This window comes from Pleurodeles waltl, chromosome 2_1, assembly GCF_031143425.1.
Source record: "Pleurodeles waltl isolate 20211129_DDA chromosome 2_1, aPleWal1.hap1.20221129, whole genome shotgun sequence".
Classification (NCBI taxonomy): domain Eukaryota; kingdom Metazoa; phylum Chordata; class Amphibia; order Caudata; family Salamandridae; genus Pleurodeles; species Pleurodeles waltl.
Genome location: NC_090438.1, coordinates 881,488,734 through 881,513,011, shown reverse-complemented (window position 1 = coordinate 881,513,011; position 24,278 = coordinate 881,488,734).

Genomic DNA, 24,278 nt, shown 5'->3' with positions numbered 1-24,278 from the left:
ATTCCCTGGCCAATGGCCTTTATTTCTACACACATAGCACCAAGGCTTTTTCTGACTGTGTGAAGAGTTTGAAGAAGTTTTATCCCCACCCCCAGAGGAGTGTTTTGGACCTGAAGAAGGATTTTTGGGGCATATTTATACTATGGGGATCATTCTGACCCTGGCGGTAATTACCGCCATGGCGGAGGTCGGCGGTAGCACCGCCAACAGGCTGGTGGTGCACCGCTGGGCATTCTGACCGTGGCGGTTCAGCCACGGCCAGAAACGGAAAGCCGGCGGTGTACCGCCGACTTCCCGCTGCCCTTGAGAATCCTCCATGGCGGCGGAGCGCGCTCCGCCGCCATGGGGATTCTGACACCCCCTACCGCCATCCGGTTCCTGGCGGTTCTCCCGCCAGGAACAGGATGGCGGTAGGGGGTGCCGCGGGGCCCCTGGGGGCCCCTGCAGTGCCCATGCCAATGGCATGGGCACTGCAGGGGCCCGCGTAAGAGGGCCCCACGGAGAATTTCAGTGTCTGCTTTGCAGACACTGAAATTCGCGACGGGTGCAACTGCACCCGTCGCACCTTCCCACTCCGCCGGCTCCATTCTGAGCCGGTGTCCTCGTGGGAAGGGTGTTTCCCGCTGGGCTGGCGGGCGGACTTTCGGCCCAGTGGGAAAGCCAGAATGACCGCCGCGGTCTTTCGGCGGGAACCGCTTGGCGGGCGGCGACCGCCGTCCGCCGCGGTCAGAATCACCCCCTATGTTTGCACCGAATGTGCGTCAAACATTTTGACGCACAATCGGCGCAAACCCTGCCCCATATTTATACTTTGACGCCCGACCCCGCGGGCGTCAAAATTCCACCATGTGCGTCCTTTTTTGGAAGGGGGAACCAGCCTTGCGTTAATTATATGCAAGGTAGGCGTTCCCTTCCAAAAAATGACTTTAAGGCCTGTGCCCCTTATTTATACTCTGGCGTCATTTTGACGCACAGGAGGGGGTGGGCCTTAAAAAACGGCACACAGCCTGATGTGCGCCGTTTTTTAATGCCTGGGTCAGGGCAGGCGTAAAGGGACCTGTGGGCTCGGAAAGAGCCCAGAGGTGCCCTTCCCTGCCCCCAGGGACACCCCCTGCCACCCTTGCCCACCCCAGGAGGACACCCAAGGATGGAGGGACCCATACCAGTGAAGTAAAGGTAAGTTCGGGTAAGTATTTTTTTCCGATTTGTTTTGTGGCATATGGGGGCCTGATTTGGGCCCCCCTACATGCCACTATGCCCAATGACCATGCCCAGGGGACATAAGTCCCCTGGGCATGGCCATTGGGCAAGGGGGCATGACTCCTGTCTTTGCTAAGACAGGAGTCATGTCAATGGAGGTTGGGCGTCACAAAAAAGGCGCAAATCCGGTTTGAGGCCTGAATTTTGCCTCAGACCTGACTTGCACCATTTTTTGACGCACAACCCCCATTTTCCCATACGCCGGCGCTGCCTGGTGTGAGTCATTTTTTTGGGCGCACACCAGTCCGTAGCGCCGGCTAACGTCATTCCATTAATAAGGTGCCCGCATGGTGCGTTGGAATGGCGTTAGCCGGCGGTAAAATTTTTGACGCACAGCTGCGTTGGCGCAGTTGTGCGTCAAAAAGTATAAATATGGGCCATTGTGTTTACTTTTATCCCCATGCTTGTCCTGAGATTTTTCATCATCTTTCTTTTTGCCATCCTTGTCACACCTTGTATGAGCTTTTCTGCTAACCCTTGTTTTGACCCATTTGTCTGCATTCTTTCCCAATTCTTGGGAAGAGGTCAGAGTCCACAAGACATTAATGCAACAAGTCAGACACACAATTATTCAAGATATGTTCTCTCAGAATCAAGTTATACAGGCTTTCATAATCAGTCACCTTACTGCCATGTAACCAACCTTCTAGGGCCTTCACATAACAGTCCACAAAGTCTGTCCAGTCCTGTGATGACTCCTTTCTGGTCTCTCTGAACTTAAGTCTGTACTGTTCAGTGGCTAAGCCCAGACCATCCAAGAGTGCATTTTTAAGAACATGGTAATTATCTGCATCATCCTCTCTGACAATAAGAAGTCTGTCACTACCTTTGCCAGAGAAAGATAACCAAAGGATGGCAGCCCACTGTACATGAGGGACCCTCTGAACTTTACAGTCCCTCTCAAGTGCAGTAAACCACTTCTTGTTGTCATCACCATCCTTGTAAGGAGGGACACCTTTGTGCAGATTCCTAGAATCAAATGAGGGTTCCCTAACATTTGTATGCCTAAAACTTCTGCTGCCACCGTGAGGAACTAACTCCAAACCATGCCTCTCTTTCTCCGCAGCCAGGGATTCCCTGTCTAAGGCCAACTGCTGCTGCATTAGCTTCAGTCTGACCTCCTCTAACCTCAGCTTTCTGAGTTCCCTATCTAGGGACTGGTCCTCAGAGTTAGAATAATGTGAAGCCTCTGAAACAGAGGTAAGTTGAGAGTGTGCAGAGTCAGACCTATCTCTAACAGGGGCCACTCTAGTGACCTGGCATCTAGGGGTGAAGGGAGCCCTACTTGAGTGTGAACCCTTACCTCTACCAGTTATACTAGGGGGCTTGTTGACAGATAGGTCTGTGGAAGGACCCTCCCCAGGATTGTCATCTTGCTCCTCTAAGCCTTCCTGGTTGGAGTGATCCTCTACCTCTTCCCCTGTCTGATCTGGACCAGTGCTGAGTCCCTGGTCATCCTGGAGGAGAAGATTTAAGAAGAACTCTTTATTGGGGTTCTTCCCAATTGCTAAACTTCTTTCAATACAGAGACCCCTCAAACTTTTAAAGTTTAGATTCTCAAAGGTATTCTTGACAAATCTAGGGGTAGCTTCTACAGAAGACATATTGAAAGAAAAAAGTTTAGGAAAGTGAGTACAAAGTTAGTAGCATAACAGAGCTAACTTTTTAGAGAAAAAAAAAACTTTACAGAACTTTGTAAAACTTTTGCAAAGTTTAAAGAGCTTTTAGAAAATTAGAAAATGGTCTCTAAGTATATATTATATATGCTCTAAGTATTGCAGCAAGCTTTTCTTGTGAAAAGCACAGGTAACAAAGTGGTAAATCAATTGCAAGTACTTATCCCACAGCTGCCACCAATGTAGGAGGCTGGCCTTATTTGTGGTGGGTACCTTGGGTACCTACACCTTATACCAGGTCCAGTTATCCTTTATTAGTGAAATGTAGTAGTATTGTAGCAGCTTAGGCTGATAGAGGTAGCTATAGCAGAGCAGCTTAGGCTGAACTAGGAGACATGCAAAGCTCCTGCAAAACCAATTATAGTTACACAGTACTTACACACAAGTAAAGACAATAGTTAGTGTTGCCAAAAAAAAGGTATTTATTTGGGTGACGCAGTACCAAAAATATCTTAGAGGCAATACTCCTTCTGGAGGTAAGTATTATACACAATATATACACTAGACACCAGAATTAGACAAGTAAATAGTCATAGAACAATGCAATCAATAGGAAATGCTATAGACTGCAATGGGAGAAAATAGGTCTAGGGGCAACACAAACCATATACTAAGAAAGTGGAATGCGAATCACGAGTTCCCCCCTAGACAATTGTATTGTGTGCAGAATTACTAAGGGAGTAAGAATACAGTAAAGGTAAGTAAATTACCCCACCCCAGAGCCCAGAAAAGCAGGAGTAAAGTACTGCAAGTTTCCTTAGGACACATTACACCTCGTTTTGGGGATTTTGCAGCAGCCAACCAAATCTGCAAAGAACAACTGCTGTATTACTGGACCTGAAGACCTGCAAAGGAAGGTGACCAATTCCAGAAGTCGAAAGAAGTTCCAGGAAGGACGGGAGCCCCTGCCAACCCAGACGAGGGTGCAAAAGAAGAGTCCACGGTGAGTTGAAGACTGTAGAATTCCACCCTAGGAAGATGCCAGCGGGTTCCTGCATGATGCAAAAGATGTCCCACGATGTGAAGATTTTTGCAGATGAGACTTTATGTTGGAAGTCGCCCACAAGCCTTGGCTATGACAAAAATGCATTTTGCATCAAAATGACACTGGATGGTCCCAGGAGGGACCTGGGGGCCTCAGCTCTGTGTGAGGATGAAGAGGGGGCTCTCAGCACTTTATAGAGTCCTCAGGATACCAGCCAGCACCCCCAGGAGTCACAGGATCTGGGATCAAAGGAGGTGCAAAATGCAGTTGAAGAAGCACAACAAAAGAAGGTCCCACGCCGCCGGAGAACAACTCAGCGCGTTGAGCATTGCAGGATGGAGTGCTGGGGACCGGGGCCAGGCTGTGCATGAAGGAATTTTGGAAAGAGTGCACAGAGGCCTCAGGAGGCAAAGAAGACACAGTACACAGGGGTAGCATTGCTCTCAGGGAAGCAAGGTCTTACCTCCTACAAATTGCGTCAGCAGGACCTCAGGACAGTCTATGTTGATGATGTCTACTCTATGTGTCCTTAGAAGCACACTCATCCCTATGAGAGGAGCCCCAGGGTACTAGTCGTTGTCTTGGAAGGTGCCTGCTTGGAGCAGGGGAGTGACTCTGTCACTCCACTGGAGATTTCTTTGGTCCTTCTGGTGCAGGATGAAGCCAGGGAGTCCCCAGAGTGTGCACACCATGGAAACTGTTGCAGTTGCTGACTTGGAGCTAAGGTTGCTGAAGAAAAGTGTCTCTTGTAGACACTTTGTTGCCGTTACAGCATTTCTAGGAGCAGGCTGCGGTTGATCCGAGGTCAGAAGAGTCTGAAGTTGTTGCAGAGGATTCCTGAAGGAAACTTGCAAGCAGAATCTGAAGAGAATCCACAGGAGAGACCCTAAATAGCACTGAGAGGGGGATTGGCCACCTTATCAGGTATAGACCTATCAGGAGGGGTCTCTGACGTCACCTGCTGGCACTGGCCACTCAGAGCCCTCCAGAGTGCCCCCACACCTTGCAAAGCAAGATGGCTGAAGTCTGGGACACACTGGAGGAGCTCTGGGCACCACCCCTGTGGTGGTGATAGACAGGGGAGTGGCCACTCCCCTTTTCTTAGTCCAGTTTTGTGACAGAGAAGGGGTCCCTGAACTGGTGTAGACTGGTTTATGCAAGGAGGGCGCCATCTGTGCCCTTCTAAGTATTTCCAGAGGCTGGTGGAGGTTACCCCTCCCCAGCCTATAACACATATTTCCAAAAGGAGAGGGTGTAACACCCTGCTCTCAAAGGAAATGCTTTGTTCTGCCTTCATGGGACTGGGCTGCCAAGACCCTAGGAGGGCAGAACCCTGTCTGTGAGGTGGCAACTGCTGTAGCTGCAGTGCAAGCCTCAGAGAGCTGGTTTGGCAGTACTGGGGATCCATGGTGGAGCCCCCAGGATGCATGGAATTGGCTCCCCAATACCACATTTGGAATGGGGGGACAATTCCATGATCTTAGAAATGTTACATGGCCATATTCGGAGTTACCATTGTGAAGCTACATATAGGCATTGACCTATTTGTAGTGCACCTGTGTAATGGTGTCCCCGCACTCACAAAGTCCGGGGAAATGGCCCTGAACTATGTGGGGGCACCTTTGCTAGTGCAGGGGTGCCCTCCAGCTTAGTAAATTTGCACCTAACCTTCAGCAAGTGAAGGTTAGACCTATAGGTGACTTATAAATTACTTAAGTGCAGTGAAAATGGCTTTGAAATAGTGTGTGCACTATTTCACGCAGGCTGCCATAGCAATCCTGAGCTCCTTATGGGTGGCAAAAGAAATGCTGCAGCCCATATGGATCTCCTGGAACCCCAATGCCCTGGGTACCTAGGTACTATATACTAGGGGCTTATAAGGGGGGTCCAGTGTGCCAAATGAAATTGGTAAATTGAGTCACTGGCCTACAGTGACAAATTTAAAAGCAGAGAGAGCATAAGCACTGAGGTTCTGATTAGCAGAGGCTGAGTGACACAGTTAGGTATTACACAGGCATACACATTAGGCCACAAACTATGAGCACTGGGGTCCTGGCGAGCAGGATCCCAGTGAGACAGGCAAAACACACTGACATATAGATTTTTATCTTTTAACACTTGTGTCCTGGCTAGCAGGATCCCAGTGACACAGTAAAAACACACTGACACACACTCACAAACAGGCCAAAAGTGGGGGTAACCATGCTAGAAAAAGCACAAGGGTTGAATACTAATTTACACTGTTACTTTTCACTACCCAACATGCTAGCATCCCCACTTAGCTCTGTCTTAATCCTGGCACAGGTAGTAGGTTACATCTGTTCTGAGGGCAGGTGTTTTGTGGACATCCTGTTCCAAGCAGACTACAATCCTTGAAACAGGGCTATCTCATGGCACACATGCATCTTTCCTGTTCCCATTTGGGTATACACCAGAGTTGGTGAGCCACACAAATATGCAGTTGCACCCTCAGGGCAGAGATACAGTACTCCTAACATGGAGGGCTAAATTCACACCCTAAATCTCCATTGCACCATATTCAGTCAGATAAAGGCCCATATTTATTCTTTTTTAGCCCCACTTTTGCGTCATTTTTTGACGCAAAAGCGGCTCAAATTTATAAAATATAATTGTATTTTATAAGTTTGTGCCGCTTTTGCGTAAAAAAATTACACAAATGTGGTGCTAAAAAAGTATAAATAAGGGCCTAAGTATGTGCACAAACATTTGTGCTAGACATTTGACATGGACCCTTCACACATTTACCATCTCTGTATTCTTGAGGTGGTGAGATGTTTGGCAAACATCTCCCTTGTCGTATTTCTCTGGTTAATGCCTCACATTTCTACTTCATCTGGTTATAGTGTTCTCTGAGAGGCCTTAGGGTCTGCTTGGATTGCTGTGTAAAGCATGGTAAATGTGTATTTTGTCAAACGTGCCCAGGTATTGGTATTTACATCTAACTTCCCCGGAAAGGTGTCACATGTGTAGTGTTTAGTGGATATCAACCTATGCTTGTATGCCTTCCTTATATATGACACTTTACCATCTACACCTGGGACTAGGACTTTGTCCATGACAACTGTCACTCATAATGTGCGATGGTTTCTGTGACAACATTTTCTCCTGTGTAGTACTGGCATTCTGCATGCTAGCCCATTGGTGAGACAAACTACAAGGAGGGTTTTGCCTCAGGTACTGACATTTTGGGAGATTTGTGTTCCATCAATCACAGAGTATCATATGAAACAAACTTTGTGGCTGCAGAACACAGCAAGACTGCTAGCTGTGCTGTGCTGCACTGCTTAATTGCGTGAGGACTAGGCCTGGGCATAGAGCTCAGCTCTGCCAGTGGAGTTGAGGAATTTGGTCACTTTGTGCTATGCGGAGAATTCTGCACTCTGGCATGGAGTTTGTTTGTGCTAGTGAGATTGGGTTTCATGAATCATTGAAGAGGATGGTGATGAGGTTGATGATGACACTGAGCCAGTCATTGTGAAAGCTCACACAGAGGAGTCTGAGATTGCTATTCAACCTGTTCAAAGGGATGTGGTAAAGGCAGCACTGTCATCTCCCCTTTTTGTAAGGCTGCAGCACAGACCTGCACTAATCCTCACCATACTTAAAATATTCACTGCAGAGAGACAATTGACACACCCAACTACATCCAGGACTCCTTCAGGTACTGGCAGAGACACAATAAGAAAGTACTCCTCCCCAGTTTGGGACTTTTTTACAATTAGCAAACAGGAGGAGAACATTGCCTTATGCTCCATTTGCCATGCCAGTGTTTCTAGAGGTAAGCGTGGTTCACATCATGATATTGGAGGCCAGATGGCCCATATGAAAAAACATCATGCAATCCAGTGGGAGGAGCATCTTTAAAAAAATATCAAAGTGGTTGCGGTGGTGAAGGTGAGGAGAGCCAGAAAACATCACCTGCAACCAGTCAAATCACAGTAGAAGGTGAGGAACAATAGGGTGACGTCCTCATGCAAAGCAGCCCTTTTCCCAGCAGTGCACTAGAATTACCCACCTCAACAACCTTACAATGGCAGAGGAACACTCAGTGAAATGGATACAGTAACTACACCACCATGGCATGCATTGAGCCTACCACCACCTACAACTCAAAAGTCGCCTTTGTCAGAGACTCCACAAAAGAAAATAATCCAGGTTACAATAACAGGCCTTACTACCACAACCACCCAATGGCATGTTTGTAGAATGGGAAGCTTGCAAAAATGTTAGCACTGGACCTCCTCCCTTTTTCTTTTATGGAAGGAGTGGGATTCTTAGAGTTTATGGCAGCCCTCTGCCTGAAATGTAAGGCTGCAAGCCAGACCTATTTTGTCAGATTTGCTGTTCCAGCACTGCATCACAATGTGCTGCAATTGGTTGGACAAAAGTTGTCCACACAATCCACCTGATGACAGACATATGGACCAGATGCCAAGCAAATTATTACATGTGCACACTGGATCTCTGCACACTGGATCTCTTTTCTCGGGATAAAGCAAAAACGTTAGGTCTGGGCCCTGAAGAAATTTTTCACAGCATTTGGTGGCATGCAACTGTAGCCATGTTTGCCATGGATAAATCACACACAGCTACAAACATCTTGGAGTAATTTAATAGCAAGGTGTCTGAATGGCTGTGACCCAGAGGTCTTCCAGTTAGATTTGTTGCCATGGACAATGACAGTAACAAAGTCAAGGCGGTGGCAGACAGCTGCTATTTTCAGAGTCCTGTGCATGGATGTGCAAGACTTTCTTAAAAAGGAAGACATGATCGGCAGCATACTGACCACCTGCAGATGCATCTGCACTCATTTCAGCCATTCTTTTAAAGCCCCAAAATAGTTGCAGATTATTCAGCATGATGACAGAGTATCAGTTAAAGCCCTGATGCAGGCAATGCCAATACATTGGAACTTGACCTATTATCTGTTTGAGCAGTGGAAACAGATCACTATGCCATTCAAAGAGGAGCTGATGCAATTGTGAAAGCTATGACCATGGACGCGGACAAATGGGGTCTAACCAAATGCCTCACAGAGATGCTGCTCCCTTTTGAGGTCTTCAGATGTAAAGTTAGCAAGGATGACTGTCCATTGGGAACAGCTAAAGAAGGTGTCTTAAAGGTTTGTATTCTGGGGTGCGAATGAACACCCAGAAGCACATGCCTTGGTCAGTAGCTTAAGCTACCACTTAAATTGTAATGCAGGGCTGCAAAATTACATCATCTTGTCCAAAAAGTACAGCTGTGCCAGCCTACTTGATCTAAGCTACATAAAAGATCTTTCTGCTATCATTCCTTTTTCTGAAGGGAATGTTTCACAATGCAAGAGGTGGATTGTTGAGCAAGCAGGAGAACTGGAAGACGAATGGCTGGAACATAGAGTACCACTATGCAGTTCTGGGATGCTGCCTTCAACTTCCAGAGGGGGCAGCATTGTCTCACATCTGTCAACCCCACCAACAATAAAATCAGCCATAACCGCAATAGAAGAACCGGACCTCAACCACTTCATTGGTTTGGTTTCAAGTGGCATGTCTTAAGTCTAGTGTAGCGGCAAAGAAAAAAAGCAGTTCAGCAGGTAGCACCACCAGTGACCATTCTGAGGATGTTCCAGGAGTATCTGGATGACCCAACAGAGGTGTATGTGGATCAAAACCCATTGGGGTATTGGAATTGGTAAATGTGCCAATGACAGAGTTCAGTAGGCTGGCAATAAAGGTTCTGGCTTGTCCTGTAGCTAGTGTGTCTTCTGAACGTGTGCTCAGTGGAGCTGGTGCAGTTGTTACAGTGAGAAAGACCAGTCTCTCTCCTCAAAACATGGAGAGATTCACCATGATCAAAATGAACCAGCATTTTATACCACCTGATTACACCATTATCGAAACACCACAGGAGGAGGAAGAAAATGTTTGGTCAGAATCAGGCATGTTAGGTGACCAACTTCTGGGAGAACCACCAGAGTTTGAGGAAGAACCCTACTTCCTGTATTGAGCATGCCACTGCCACCATAGAACTTTTTAATTATTTCTCGTTCAGCTTATTTTTTCTCTTTCTTTCTTTGAAAAAAAAAGAAAAGTATTTTAGTGAACTTGAGAGAAGTGCGTTTATTTGGAAATGCCACTGAGTCTTTGTTTGCTACATTGCTAGCTCAAACGTGAAACACCTCTTATGTTCTTGCTCTGCCTCTGAGTCTTTTTGGTCCACTCCTGACTCCTCATGAAGCTTACCTTCCTTTATTTTGTTCTTTTTGTTTAGTCTACAGTGCAGCTACTGTTTTTTTTCAGTTCATACGCCTTCTCCCAGTCCTCTCCTACACAAAAACATTCGGAAAACTCAAGACTCCAATTTGCCTACTGGACAAGTTCAGGCAGACACAGCATGGCACGCATTCCAAGAAGAATGGAGATGCATCACCCAGTTTGGAAAAACAGTATCATTTTTGTTTTAACAATCATATCATTCATATTTCAAAACTAGAAGATGTAACATTTGGGATGTACTATCTGTGGTTTCTGTGGGGCAAAATGACAGTGTCCAATACATTTACTAAACTGTGTCATACTTACTTATCCCTTTATTTCCTTTCACTACAGATTGATGATGATGTGCTACTCAGCACCCCAACAAATTTTGTAATGGTTTCTTTTGTGTAGTGTTTGTCATTGTCACACCTTTCCCCAATTCCCCTTTCCGATCCATTCATGGAGACCCTATTCCTCTTCCCCTGGGCTGTGTGATTTATTAAAATGTAACCTCATATTACACAATAAATGAATCACACACTTGCTAGGGCAGATGTAATGAAAGCAACACTAACTCAGTTCATGGCCTTCTACCTTCAGTTACCTGAGCAATAGTCCACATTGGTCCCATCAACATCTTCATTCATGCTTTGTGTGTGTGTTCCATAAACATTTAGGTCCAAACACTCTTGAGTCTGAGCCCACTTCATCTACTCCATAATTTCATTTCCTAAGTTTACTTTTATTCTAAGCTCCCTACCATTGCTCAGATGAAACTGATATTGCTAGATTTGATTATCATATCAGTTTTTTTTGCTGCGTGTCAAATAATGTAATTGTGGTAGTCTGGTCTCATTCTTCTTAAAGTTATTATAATATAAAGATGATCCACTAACCCCATGTTTTCTTTCTATCGAGTTGACAGTGATGGATAACCCTTTGATTAATCCTATAGTTGGATTTTGCATAGGTGGGAGCAACACCATCTGTGAAGTTTGGTCTCACCTGTTAGCATGCTAGTCTGCTACCACTACTACCTACCTACCACCCCTTAAAATGCCATCTTGGGAAAATTCCTGCAGTAAGAACTCTCCCTCACTTCATCTATTCAGGCAAGAGAAGAACTGTGGATTGAAGTGAACTTGTTTAGTTAGCTATTAACTCCTACTGAAGAAAATGTTGTCTGTGTACTGAGTTTTTGTAGGCACAATAGGCAAGGACTGTCGTGTAGGCTCTCATTATTCTCATGAGACTACTGGATTTTGAGTGGCAGAATCGCCTGCGACGTGGGAGACAAAGTCCAACCCACTGCTGGTGACAACTGTCACTCCAATCCGGGTTTTTCTCCGGCTAACTAGCAGTGGCTCATCTCTATCCAAGGATAGGGATGACTGGGCAGCCGAGCACATGACATATTTAGCTTCTCAGGGAAGTCGTGGTCACTCAAGTCTCATCCAGTTCTCTCATTTATAATTCAGTCTCATATATAAATGACAAACAGAAGCAGTATATGTTTCAATAATGAGTTTATTAAAACTACTGCATCTTAGATAGCAAAGCGTGAGCTGCAATAACCAGGACGACACAACATGACAGTATTAAAATTGTGACAAAAAGAGTAAAGCATAAAAACAACGCTATCATCTTGTCACTAGGATCAATGGACTAATTCCTATCTAGGTTATAATTTAGCACGGCATGTTAAGCTGTAATTCTGCCCTTCAGGTTCCCCTGGGAAGACATCTACCCCCATACCTGAGCAAAGGCCTGTGGTCTGCATTAGCATCTGTAGCGAAGCATTCAGCAATCAGCATACAATCATGGTTCCCTGGCTGGAATCTCCTTCTAATGTGTAAGGGACATGGAAAGTGTTTTTATAATAACACAGCTAATGTTCTGAAAAAATGTCCCTAGGTAAGGATGTGTGTTTTTTACGAATGTTGGAGACTAAACTTCTACCCCATTCACAGGCAATGTACAGTGCTGTAGCCTTGGAAGAAGCACAGAGTGATCAAGAATGTCTTGTTTGAGAACAGAGTGCTGGCCTAGGCAAAAACAGTTAGATAAATAGAAAATATAACAAGACCATAAAAATGGTTATTGTAACAATAATAAGATGAAGCTGGATAAAATATATCTAGGTTAAAGCGCACAGCGGCCTAGTGTGTTAAAATAATGTGCATGGAGATATAGCTAAAATGGCTACACAACAGGACAATCATCTCCTGCTGATCAATATTAGTTGCAGAGGGCAATAGAGCAAGGGTCTAAGTAAGTGACATACATTTTTAGCAGATTAAAAATAACAGGCTACAACAAAAGATAGCAGTGTAAACTAAAATTCTAAAAAAACAAAATAAAGATTTGAGATGCAAATGAAGAAAAAAAATCCCCTTTATTAGGTACAAATAGAAAACCCTTCCCCTCAACCCACAAAGGTCCCACCCTCCCCCACAACAAATAACCCTGTCCCCAAAAAGTCCAACGAAAAGTCCAAAGTCCAGTCCAAATCCCTCCCTACCCTCTACACCCACAAGTCCATCCCACCAAAACAAAAAAAATGTATGAAAGAGGGCTTAAAAAAGGGCACTCTCAATATGCGTCTAGAGCTGGTCGAGGGTGTGCTCAATGCTGGTGATCGGGCTCTTCATCTGCTCCATCTGCTAACAGATGCTTTGTAACAATCCCCTAGTAGAGCAGGAGCGTGCAGCAGCAGGTACAATAGAGAGACCCTGACTGCTGGGGGAGGCGGCGATGATGTATTGGCCGGGAAGCTGGGGGCTGGCATGCTGCTCTGCTGGGTCCTGGCCTAAGGAAGCTGTTTTGGACTCTTGTTCCTCCAGGATTACCAGGCATTGATATTTTACTTCACTGATGCTATGCCTCTTCTGCCACAGACAGGCTGCTATCCCCTGCCTGGTTGGTGGTAGTCATCAGGCAGGAGTAACTATAGCAAGAAAAAGAAGAATAACAAAAGACAAATTGAAAGCAATGCTCGGAATAAACATTTTTTCAAATGATAGATTGGGGTGGCACAGTAGCACTACATTACTTGTCCCCTAGGGACATTGGAATTAATGTGATCATTTATGATTAGGAGAGTCACAGGGCCAATATTTGATCTGTTTGCTTACACATGCCTCACATAAGAAGCACTAAATGTCTGGTAGAAAAGAATTAAGGCAGAATGAGACTAGATTAAAAAACAGTGATTTCATTATTTTTCTTTTAAATGCTTTTCTAGTAGCTCAACAGACACCTTTAGTAGAAAATGAAAATGAATTACCTCTCATTATGATGAGTAATGCTAGCTAGTGCTTCAAGTACATTGTTATTGTCTGTAGCTGAGGCAGCTGTAGCTGACAATTATCTATCTTTAATTCTAATGACCTTGTTCTTCCCCACATGCCTTTCACTTAGTTTAGTTTCTACCCTGACTCCAAAGAGGCAGATGAAAAAAATAGATACATCACACATGTCATATATAAAATGCAGATCTATTTTTCCTGTCTGCTGTAAGTAGACAATGGGAACAATACACTGCACTACAGAAAAAGGAATGTGCCAAAAAATAATATTGTTTTTGGCACATTCGTCACAAGGTATCCCATACACCAAGCTTGAAATTAAATTGGGCACTAACTAGTCCCACTTTACTCTCTGGTCTCACCCACCATCACAAATTCTTTCCAACAAATTGATTTGATGGGCAGTAAGTAAAGTAAAGAAACGTTCCTTACTCTACTGCAGAGTAAGGCGGATGAATTAGACAGGTAGACAGAGCTTTTGCTATAGAAGAATAGAGTGGTGTCACTGATCTCTCTACAGAAGAAGACCTCCCTTCTTCCTACATCCATGTAATTATTCAATTGTCCTTTCATTCTTTCCCTATACACAGACATAGCCGCCATGATTTCAGCTTTAATTTCTCTTATCCAGTCTTTCACCCAAATTCAAAATCCTTTTTCCATCCATTCAGAACCCACAATAGCCACTCTTTCTTTCAATCATCCTTCCACCCATCAGTTTATATGCATCCTTTTTCATCCACCCACACATCTTTTCCTTACACTCTTTTCACCCATCATTTCGTTTAACCTTCCGTTTTCTCACATGTCCATCAAGCTATCATCTTTAATGTACATTATGGCCCTCACCGCCGCCAAGTTCTGACCGCCAGGCGGCCGCCAATGCGGCCGCATTCACGTCGCGGTCATTTTGAGATCCCCACTGGGCCGGCGGCCGGAAACCAGGTTTCCACCCGCCGGACCAGCGGGGATCTCGGCCGCAACACAGGAGCCGGCTCAAAATGGAGCCGGCAGTGTTGCGGCCGTGCAACGGGTGCAGTTACACAGTGAAAAGCTGCACAGGGCCCTGTCAGGGGGCCCCTGCACTGCCCATGCCAGTGGCATGGGCAGTGCAGGGGCCCCATGACTCCCCGTACCACCAGCCTTTTCCTGGCAGTTCAAACTGCCAGGAAAAGGCTTGCGGTATGGGGACTCGTAATCCCACGGGCACTGGTGGTTCCGCCGTGGTCGTAATGACCTTGGAAGCACCGCCAGCCTCTTGGCGGTGCTTCCGTCAAAACAGCCCTGGCGGTCTTGGACCGCCAGGGTTGTAATGACCCCCTATGTGTGCTTTTGCAGAGTTGCAGATAAAAGAGACCATAACTCAACCACTGTTGTTGCTGTAGTGTGGGGGTTCATGAATCCATTCATGACAACACCCTTGTAGCTAGGGAGTAAGAGTAGTCAATAACCAAGCAATGTGACTTACCAGCGCCCGTCCCGGCCGCCACCTCTCCCCCGCTCCATCTCCTCCTGCAGTGGATTAACTTGTGCTGGTTGGTGTGGCTATAAAAGAAATGAGTTTTTAGATGCCAAGTACACTTCCCATTCCCAATTTTATAAATAAAAAAATGCAAATGCAGTCATTACAGTTCGGTTAGCACTTAAGTATCTTCTGTCAAAAATATCACTCTGGGCATTTTGTAGGAATGTTAGAAAAAGTCAGGTAGACAAGCCATCCAAAAGTTTGGTGTAATAGAGGGGCAGAGATATAGACTATGATTGATGATGATTCACAATCATTGAAGAACAATGAAAGGGTGGAATACAAAATGGTCAATCAAAGACGGAATAGGGATAACAGGAATTAAACAAAACTTGGATGGGGAGGTGGAAAAAAGGGAGAAAGTATAAAAAAAGTAAACAAAGCAAAATGAAAAGTAGTATAAAAGCGGGGAGAGGTAAAAGTTAGGAAAATATTATTATTAAATAATAGGACTTAATGGATGAGCAGAGCAATCAGCATGGGGACTTGTGGTCTGCGCCTCACCAGCTCCTGCCAGACCCACAGGTGCAGTGCCCCTCTTCTTGCCTTTGAGTGCTGATGTAAGATTAGAAATGAGATAAAAAATACATTAGTGGTACTGTTAATCTGCACAAATTGGTTATATAACAGGCACATCCAAAAACATTGTACTTAAATCAGATCTCCTATGGTACTATTCTAGTTTGATCAACTATTGTTGAGTTGGCTATACTCTTAAAATCTCAGTTCCAAATTGCCTCAACAAAAACTACATTTGGAACTGATGCATTGAATTTCAATTAATGATCTGTCTTTATATTCTCATTTTTCAAGCCCCTTGATGGACCAACTCAATCTCCTTTTTGCAATGCATGCATACTTACATCACTGTGAAATTGCTTGGGACTGTATGAGCTATATAACTCACAGAGAATGCCAACTCACTGATATCACTAATTCACTATGGATACAGGAGGACAGTGAAGTCTGTGTTGCGATGGCTTCTTAAATAATTAACCAAAGTGAGTGTCTACATAAACATACGATAATGTAGCGCCGAGCACCTGCCAGGCTCTATCTGGATTATATAATAAATAATATTCTTAACATAAACTAAATGTAACTTACCTCTGAGTGGAAGCCACATGCTATTCAGGAATAACGTTAGCATCGTAGAACACAAACACAATAAAAATATAATACTCACCATGCCCTGGGATCTCAAAGCCAAGCAGGTCGAGCAGGTCCTACTAGTGGTCGATGATATCCGCCCAGTCCTGCGTCAGCTGCTGTGTGGTGTGCTGGACCTGGGTGCCGGCCCTGACCAATTGGTGCACCCTATCCCAGACCTGCCTAGGCTCCTGCAGGGGAACACCACTTCCAGGCCTGCCGTCCGCTGCCAGCATGGAGGGGAGGTGGTGCTGCACATAAAAAACCAGTGCAGCCACCTCCTTCTCACTGAAGATCAGCCAAGGCTGCACGTCTTGACAACAGCGCCGCCCACAAGTCAGGCTGCCGCAGTTGCCCTGCTATGACATGGTGCTGGTTGTGGTACTGGGGTAGGGTGAGGAAGAGAAGAAAAGATGCAGGAGGAAATAGAAAGAAAAGATAAGAGAAAAATAAACAAAAGTACAAAAAGTAAAAAAAAAACACCAAAAAACTGAAACAACATAAAAATAATGAGACACAAAAAGACACACAAATACAATAAATAAAAAAATAGGGGTAGATCAAGTGTAGGGAAGAGGATTCCAAAGATTGGGTTTGGATTGATGTTGAAGGCCCAACACCATAAACAGAATGTAAAACAATATGGCCACACCCATGTGAACAGCGTGGTGCCGTTTGTGTGAGATTTTGAATGCTAATACGTACTTTGCATTGCCTTTGACGCCAAACGCAATGGGGATGGGCATAACGGAGAACTCCGCCTGCTCTGGGAACTCTGCATAGCGTGGGTGGTTTTTTAGCCACTTCACAGAGTTCTGCAGAGCACAAATCTGCGCACTTCACTCATGCCTAGTGAAGATAGGAATGGACCATTAATATGTAGATATGTGGCAATCCTGCCTTGTCCCTTTCATACAGTACACTGCATCACATTGGTTTGCTGCGTTGATTTATCTTTTTGAGTTATGGCATCCTGGTGATCAACAGCTAGGACAACATGATTGTTGAGGCCTACATCTAGTTGAGAAGATGTGAGTGACTTGATTTTTACATTGACTTTCACATAGCGACAGCACACTGAATGAGTTAAAAAATTTAATTATATGTTGATACTTTGAAATATTTGCTGGATATTTCATCATAAGCTGATATAGTTTATCGGAAGAAAGCAGCCACAATCTGGTTACGTCTCTGCCAACGTGTGCTGGATGTCTCCTTCATTCTTTTCATCCTTGTCCATTTCCTCCACACGTAGTGGTTCATAGTCCCACAGGACATTTGTTTTTACAAAAATGTTGTGCAATATAGCATATGGGAGGAGGAGTACCACAGTCTTTCCCCTGACATATTCAGGCATCTGAGTCAGGACTTTAGGATGCCAAAAGTCCTCTCCACAACATTCCTCATCTTGCTGTGTGCCATGTTATACCATTTTCAGCCTTCATTTGAGGACAGGTGAAAGGGGCCATGCTCCATGGCTGCAACCATTATCCTTGGTCAGCTGAAAGTACAAAAATACAACACTAAAAATGATTACGCACAGACGTATAGAGGCATAAATGTCCAGGTGTGTTATGTATGCTGGCAAACTCATAACACATTTTGAACAATATGTGTTTTTTTGGGGGTTTTTTTAAACATTTTTTATTGATTTTATGTTCCGGATATGCAATACAAATTGTTCAATTTTCAACCACAGGATAACCCAGTGCAATATCTAATATCTAAACCATTTAACAGTCGCAAACCCCCCCAATAAACACGACACGGAACACTTCCAGTTTTACAGTATCATTTCTAGCTGCAACCCCGCCATGGGTTTATCATTTGTTGTTTATCTTATAAAGGTGCTCGCTCGTGACCAGTGTGGGTCCTATTTTGCGTGTGTAAGTTCCCTAGCTCCATTCAGATTAGTGAGTGCGGGCAGCTACCCAGGTTTTCTACTCCTCGTGTGTCGCTGATACTGCAGTATCGGAGAGTTGATGGGTTGTTGCTACAAGAGGGAGGGTAAGGGGTGATGTGCGTGTGCTGTGGTGCCTGGGCGCCCTATGGGCTTTATTTCTGTAGTGGGGGAAGCAGGGAGATTTATATCGTGGTTATTGCGAGTATGTGTTCCCCAGTTCAAGGGGGCATCTCATCGTTTTTGGCCTCCAATTTGGTTACCAGATTTTCCCAGGTAGTACACCCTGTATGTTGTCGCCCCTTGCGCACCATTCTTTTTAGTACCTGGTATTCAGTGCGAGCCCAACGTAGTATTAGAGAATGCCAGGATTTTCGATCAGGAGCTTTGGGGGCTTTCCAGTGTATCGCTATTAATCTTTTGTACATTAAAAAGGCTAGGTCTATGAACTTGTGTAGGTATCTTTGTTTTCTTGGTCTCTTTCTCAGTCCCAGCAGGCAGGACCCGGGGTCTGCTATCAGTGCGAGTCCCGTTAACTCGGATATCTCCCCTATTACCTCCGCCCAGGCAGTTTGTATATTAGGACAATCCCATACCATATGGTAGAAGGGTGCTGACGGTGCTTTGCATCTTGGGCATACTGGCTCAGAATCGGGGAACATTCTCTTTATCCTGGCTGGGGAAATATATGTTTGATGCGTGAAATTGAATTGAGTGTACCTAAATCTGGGATTCCTTGACACGCCGCGGGTGTGGGACAAGGCCTTTGGCCAGTCTGCTTGTGGGATCGGGGTGGGGAGTACAGCTTTCCATCTCCCCCAGGCTTTCTCTGCCTGTGGTTCGGGAGTCTTGTTGAGGGTTCTGTATAGGCTGGATATTATTTTTATTTGGTCATTATGTTGAAAAAGTTGGTGGACCACAGGGGAACTCGCTGGTTCCAAGATACCTGCCCCCCATATTTTCCTAATTTCGTGACATACGGCATGGTATGTCAGGAACTGACCGGGGCTTATCTCCGTGAGGGCCTGGAGAGCCTCCAACATCATTAATTTGCCATCTTCAAAACAATCTCCTACTGTCTGTACTCCTGCTTCACTCCACACCCTCGCAGCTTGCATTCCGGCTGTGGTCCCCGCCAGTAAATAGTTTAGTGGTATGTGTGGGGAGTAAGGAAGCTTATCCGTTCCTTTTTGCACATATTTAGCCCAACACACGTGCGCAACTGCAAGCAATGGGTTGACCTGTTCCGTTTTGGGGAGCTTAGATGTCAGCCAATTTATGAGGGGGATCCCATTCCGCCGGGGCTCCAGGCTCATGGGTTCTGCCTGCTCTGGTCTGTGGATCCAGTATTGGACCCACTGAAGTTGTGCGGCTGCGTAGAACAATATGTGTTAGATAATGTTGATCTTTGGTTTACACATGTATCTTCATTTTTTATATGTCATTGCAAATGTTGACCATGTACTGATACTTTGGGCACTTCTACATGCTGAGTTTCATGTCTAGGCAGGAAACTACCATGATAGGTATTTCGTAATGTTTGTGACATCTCTGTGTTATTTGCGTTCAATATATGAGGAAAGTGACAAATGTATGATCAGATTATCTGGCATAGATTCAGCCCTAGGTAGATTGTGACATTGCTGACATGTTTGACACTCACACTACATTTGTCCTTTTGACACTTCTTATGTCAATGCATGCCTACATGACATTAGCAGTGTATTTGATTTGTTCACTTAATGTAGCATGGCTATTTGCTTTGTACATGCAATACATTTCCAACATGCGACATGGGCAGTTATATAATTTGTGGTCAGCTAACAGCTATTGCTTTTGTAGGTCAAGGTATATTGGCAAACTTGACTGAAAGGCATGGCAATGTAGGTCATTTTCATATGGGTCAAACTGATGTAGATACTAGTAACTTTCTTAGTTAGACCTGGACCAAACACTTTAGGATTTCACATGCACGCCTGTGATTTTGACTTGTAGGTGAATGAGTATTTATACGCCTTAATTCTAACATCATTGATGTCGCAAGAGAATGTTGAGACTTTGATCCAGAGTACACTGTGATACCTTATGCTGGTTACATTTTATTTGTTAGTTACTGGTGTATGACAAGTTTGACAGCACATTGATTGATTTGACCTGGAATAGACTCATACACAAGAGTTGGACCTACACTTACAGTGCATGACACAAATGTAACTTACAACTACTTCTTCTATTAGTGTGCCACATTTACTTAAGAACACAAGATTTGTTCAAAATACATTTTAGTGGAACTTTAACTAATGCTGACACTAAGTACAGCATCAAATATACATTAATCTCACACATAGCTAATATGTACCCTTTGTGCTCAGATTAACTTTGTGTACCACATGATTTGCATATTCATTTGTTAACCAATGAAGAGTATGTGATTCTGTCCACTGACATAGTGTGAGATGACACTATAATTCACACAGTTGTTATTTTGATGCTAACATTGTAGGATTAGGGAGAGAATGACACAATGGAACTTCATTGTCTACATTTTTGAGTAAGTTATTCCCACCTTGTGCACAACACAAACTCCATAGACAAGCACGGCGATGGCTATTATGTTATACACTACAACTTATTAGTTGGTATGATGTATATTTCTGCTTTTTCTACCAATGAGTAGGTCATTTCCATATCTCCAATTCTGAAACCACTAATGTATAATGCTGCGGTGGAAGATGAAAGTATTGTTTGTACTCCCTAGATATTTGGCCAGCACATTGCTAAACAACCCCTTATGATCCACTGAGGCCTGAACATTGATGTAATATGTGTGATTCCAATTTCTGAAGAGGTGGAATGTTGCAGCAGGGGCACCAATTGCACATGTGTGCAAACAATTGTACCTAGGAAATGGGGGAATCCAGTTATGGTGTAGAATCCTTGCTTGGTGTTCAGTTGTTGAGTTTTGGGGAAGAGGAGGTACTAGTGTGTGAGCTTGAATATGGCATTCAAGACAAAGGGGAGAAACACAGAAAATGCTCTCCGGGAGATTCTTACCAATCTCGCTGTTGTGATCTGGAAACCACTAGATGCCAGTATGTGGAGCACAGCCATAAGTTTCACATGTGGGACAGTGTTATTGGGCCTTGCACTTGGTGGCTGGAGACTTTGCCCAATCTTATGCAGCAATTTTATGATAGACTTCCTCCTGAGTCTGTAGAATGTTATTAAGTTATTGTAGGAAAGTCCCCCTTTTTGCCCTGGTCACCACCAAACCTTTTGACTGACACTGGTGGTTACTGACTCTGACTGTGCCCTGGGTACTTTTAACCAGTCCCATGGCCAGTGCTCTGTGCAAAATGGATTATGCAAATTAGACTAATTATAATTGGCTATATCAACCCACCTATAAGTCCCTAGTATATGATAGGGACTGTAGGTTTAGGGACCCCAGAAAAAGGCAATACACCCATACGTGCACTGCTGTGGTGCCTAGTGTCATTTTAAAGTCAAGCCTGCCTTGCTGGAAGCTTTTAAGTTGAAATTAACCCCAAATTCAACTTTGGAATTAAGAGTGCTTCCAAAGTCCTAAACTACCTTATTTTTACAAGTAAGTCACACCTAAGGTATACCTCAAGTTCCCCCAGGGTTGGGTGCAGTGTAACTATAAGCAGGGACTTTATAAAAGATGTTATGTAAGTTCTGGTAAGGGAAAATAGCTACATTGTTTTTTTTTCCCATTGTAGTGAATGGGATCCATGGACGAACATGGAGAGACTTTATTTTAAAATAATAAAGTCTTATTTTAAAAAGGAGCTAAATATGGCAGCTTTAGTATCAAAGTAAGGGACAGCAACTGTATCTCCCCCATTTCCTGCAAACTGAGACAGTCAGGTGCCCCCTGATAAGCCTAGGAGAGGGCTGGAAAGGGGCATTTTTAAGGGAAGCTTAGCCATACCAGTGGGTGAACTCAGCCAGATCTAAGCTCTAAGATTGAATTTTTGCCATCTTGGGTTTTGGAGGAATATTGCTCCTTGGGATTTATTTTTGCCACACTTCCAGGAAGTGGTCACCCAAGAGGGTGGTGACCTGCATGTGATTTGACAAAGCCCCTCCCCCTGCTTGCCACCCCAGAAGCAAGGATAAATATGGCAGAGTTGCACTCCACTTCAGATCCCTGCAGGAACAAGACAAGAAGAAGAAGGACTGCCCTGCTGGACCCCTGGCCTGCCCTTAGACATTGCACTTAGAAAGACTGAACCAGCTGCACATGTGAGCTTCACCAAGCTTCTACTGCTTCAAGAAGGGACTCCCTGTATACTACAGGTAGAACCAGAATCCCCTGCATCAAGCACCGAAGAAACTGACAAGCTGACCAGTGACTAGTGGTCATTTTTTGGATTTCAACTGAGTGCCTTCAGGGAGTTGGAGTCCTAATGCCCAAGGAGCAACTCAGAGCTTCTGGAACCTTGGTGTGAGTTGTGGACACCTAAATAACCATACAAGAACTTCGGGAAGAAGATCCAGAAGTTAGGAGAAGTTTGGAACAACTTTGGAAAAAGGCTCCATAAGTGGACCCACAATGTCATGAGTCAAGCCAGCAAACGTCGACTGCAGTCTGGCCTGACTTGCAGATTCATCCTGCTGAAAAGCTGTGGAGCCCTAGACTTCCAGGATTTCACTGGCGGCTCATGGAAAGGCAATACAAAGACAATGCATAGAAATCGGCGTGCTGTGGAGGGTCGTCTGACGTCAGAGAGGAAAAGCTCCAGAAAGTTTCTAAGTCTGAAGATAAAATGTTGACCAAAGCCTCCTGCGCAGTGTATCCAAGTAGGCCTCCAGCGAGGTTGGTTTCAACTTTGACTTGGTCCCGGACAGAGATTTCCATCCTGAAAAATCATCTAAGTCTGAACGTAGAACTCTTCACCGAGGCCTCCTGCAATGCATATCAGGAGATGGTTAAAGCGAAGTTGCTTCAACTTGTGATTTCATCCCGATCAGTGAGAGATTTTCAAAAGTTCTTCTCAATCCAAAGGTAAAACTTTGACAGAGACCACCCTCTCAGTATAGCCAAGCAGAGCTTCATCACGGTCAGCCTCAACTTTTGACTTTGTCCTGGTCAAGTGAGACCAGACGTCCAGATTGGCACCTTTGATTTCTAGACGCTAGAAAACATTTAGGCTCTCATTTCAACATTGGTGGTAAAAACCGCCTACCGCTGCTGTGATAGCTGCCAAAAGACCGTCTCCGCGGCTACTATCCGTCCACCATATTATGACCACAGCCAAATTCCCGCCACAAGAATGGCGGAAATCTGGCTGTGGCTATACTGGTGGATGGCAGCGCCAAGCCAGTAGACCGCCACCACCTGTATTATGACAAATAATACAGCCAGCGGTGTTCTGCTAGCGGTAGCGGTGCCCCCTCCCGTCTCCGGCCGGAGGACCCCCTGGATCCAGGTAAATTTGGTCTCCGACAGGGAAGGGGGTGGGGGGTGTTGTGTGGCTGGTTGGGGGGGTGAATGTATGTGTGTGCGTGAATGCGGTGTGTGTTGAGTGTTGAATGTGTGTGTGCATATAGGGACGTGTGAGTGAGTGTATATTGTGAAATGTGAATGGGTGTCTGTAGGAGGCTGGCCAGGTTTGTAGTGGGTACTTACACCTTACACAAGGTCCAGTTATCCCTTATTAGTAAAATGTAGTAGTGTTCTAGCAGCTTAGGCTAATAAAGGTAGCTATAGCATAGCCTGAACTAGGAGACATGCAAAGCTCCTGCAATACCACTTATAGTCACACAGTACTTATACACAAGTCAATACTCAGTGTTACCAAAAATAAAGGGAGTTTATTTGGGTGACTCAGTACCAAAAGTATCTTAGAGGCAATACTCCTTCTGCAGGTAAGTATTATACACAATATATACACTAGACACCACAATAAGGCAAGTAATTAGACACAGGATAGTGCAAACAATAGGAAATGCTAAAGAATGCAATTGGAGAAAATAGGTTTGGGACAACACAAACCATATACTAAGAAAGTGAAATGCGAACCACAAATTCCCCCCTAGACAAGTGTAGTGTGTGCAGAATCGCTGGGAGGGTAAGAATACAGTAAAGGTAAGTAAATTACCCCAGCCCAGAGCCCAGAAAAGCAGGAGTAAAGTACTGCAAGTTTCCTTAAGACACACTCCAAGTTGTGATTAGAGTTATTGCA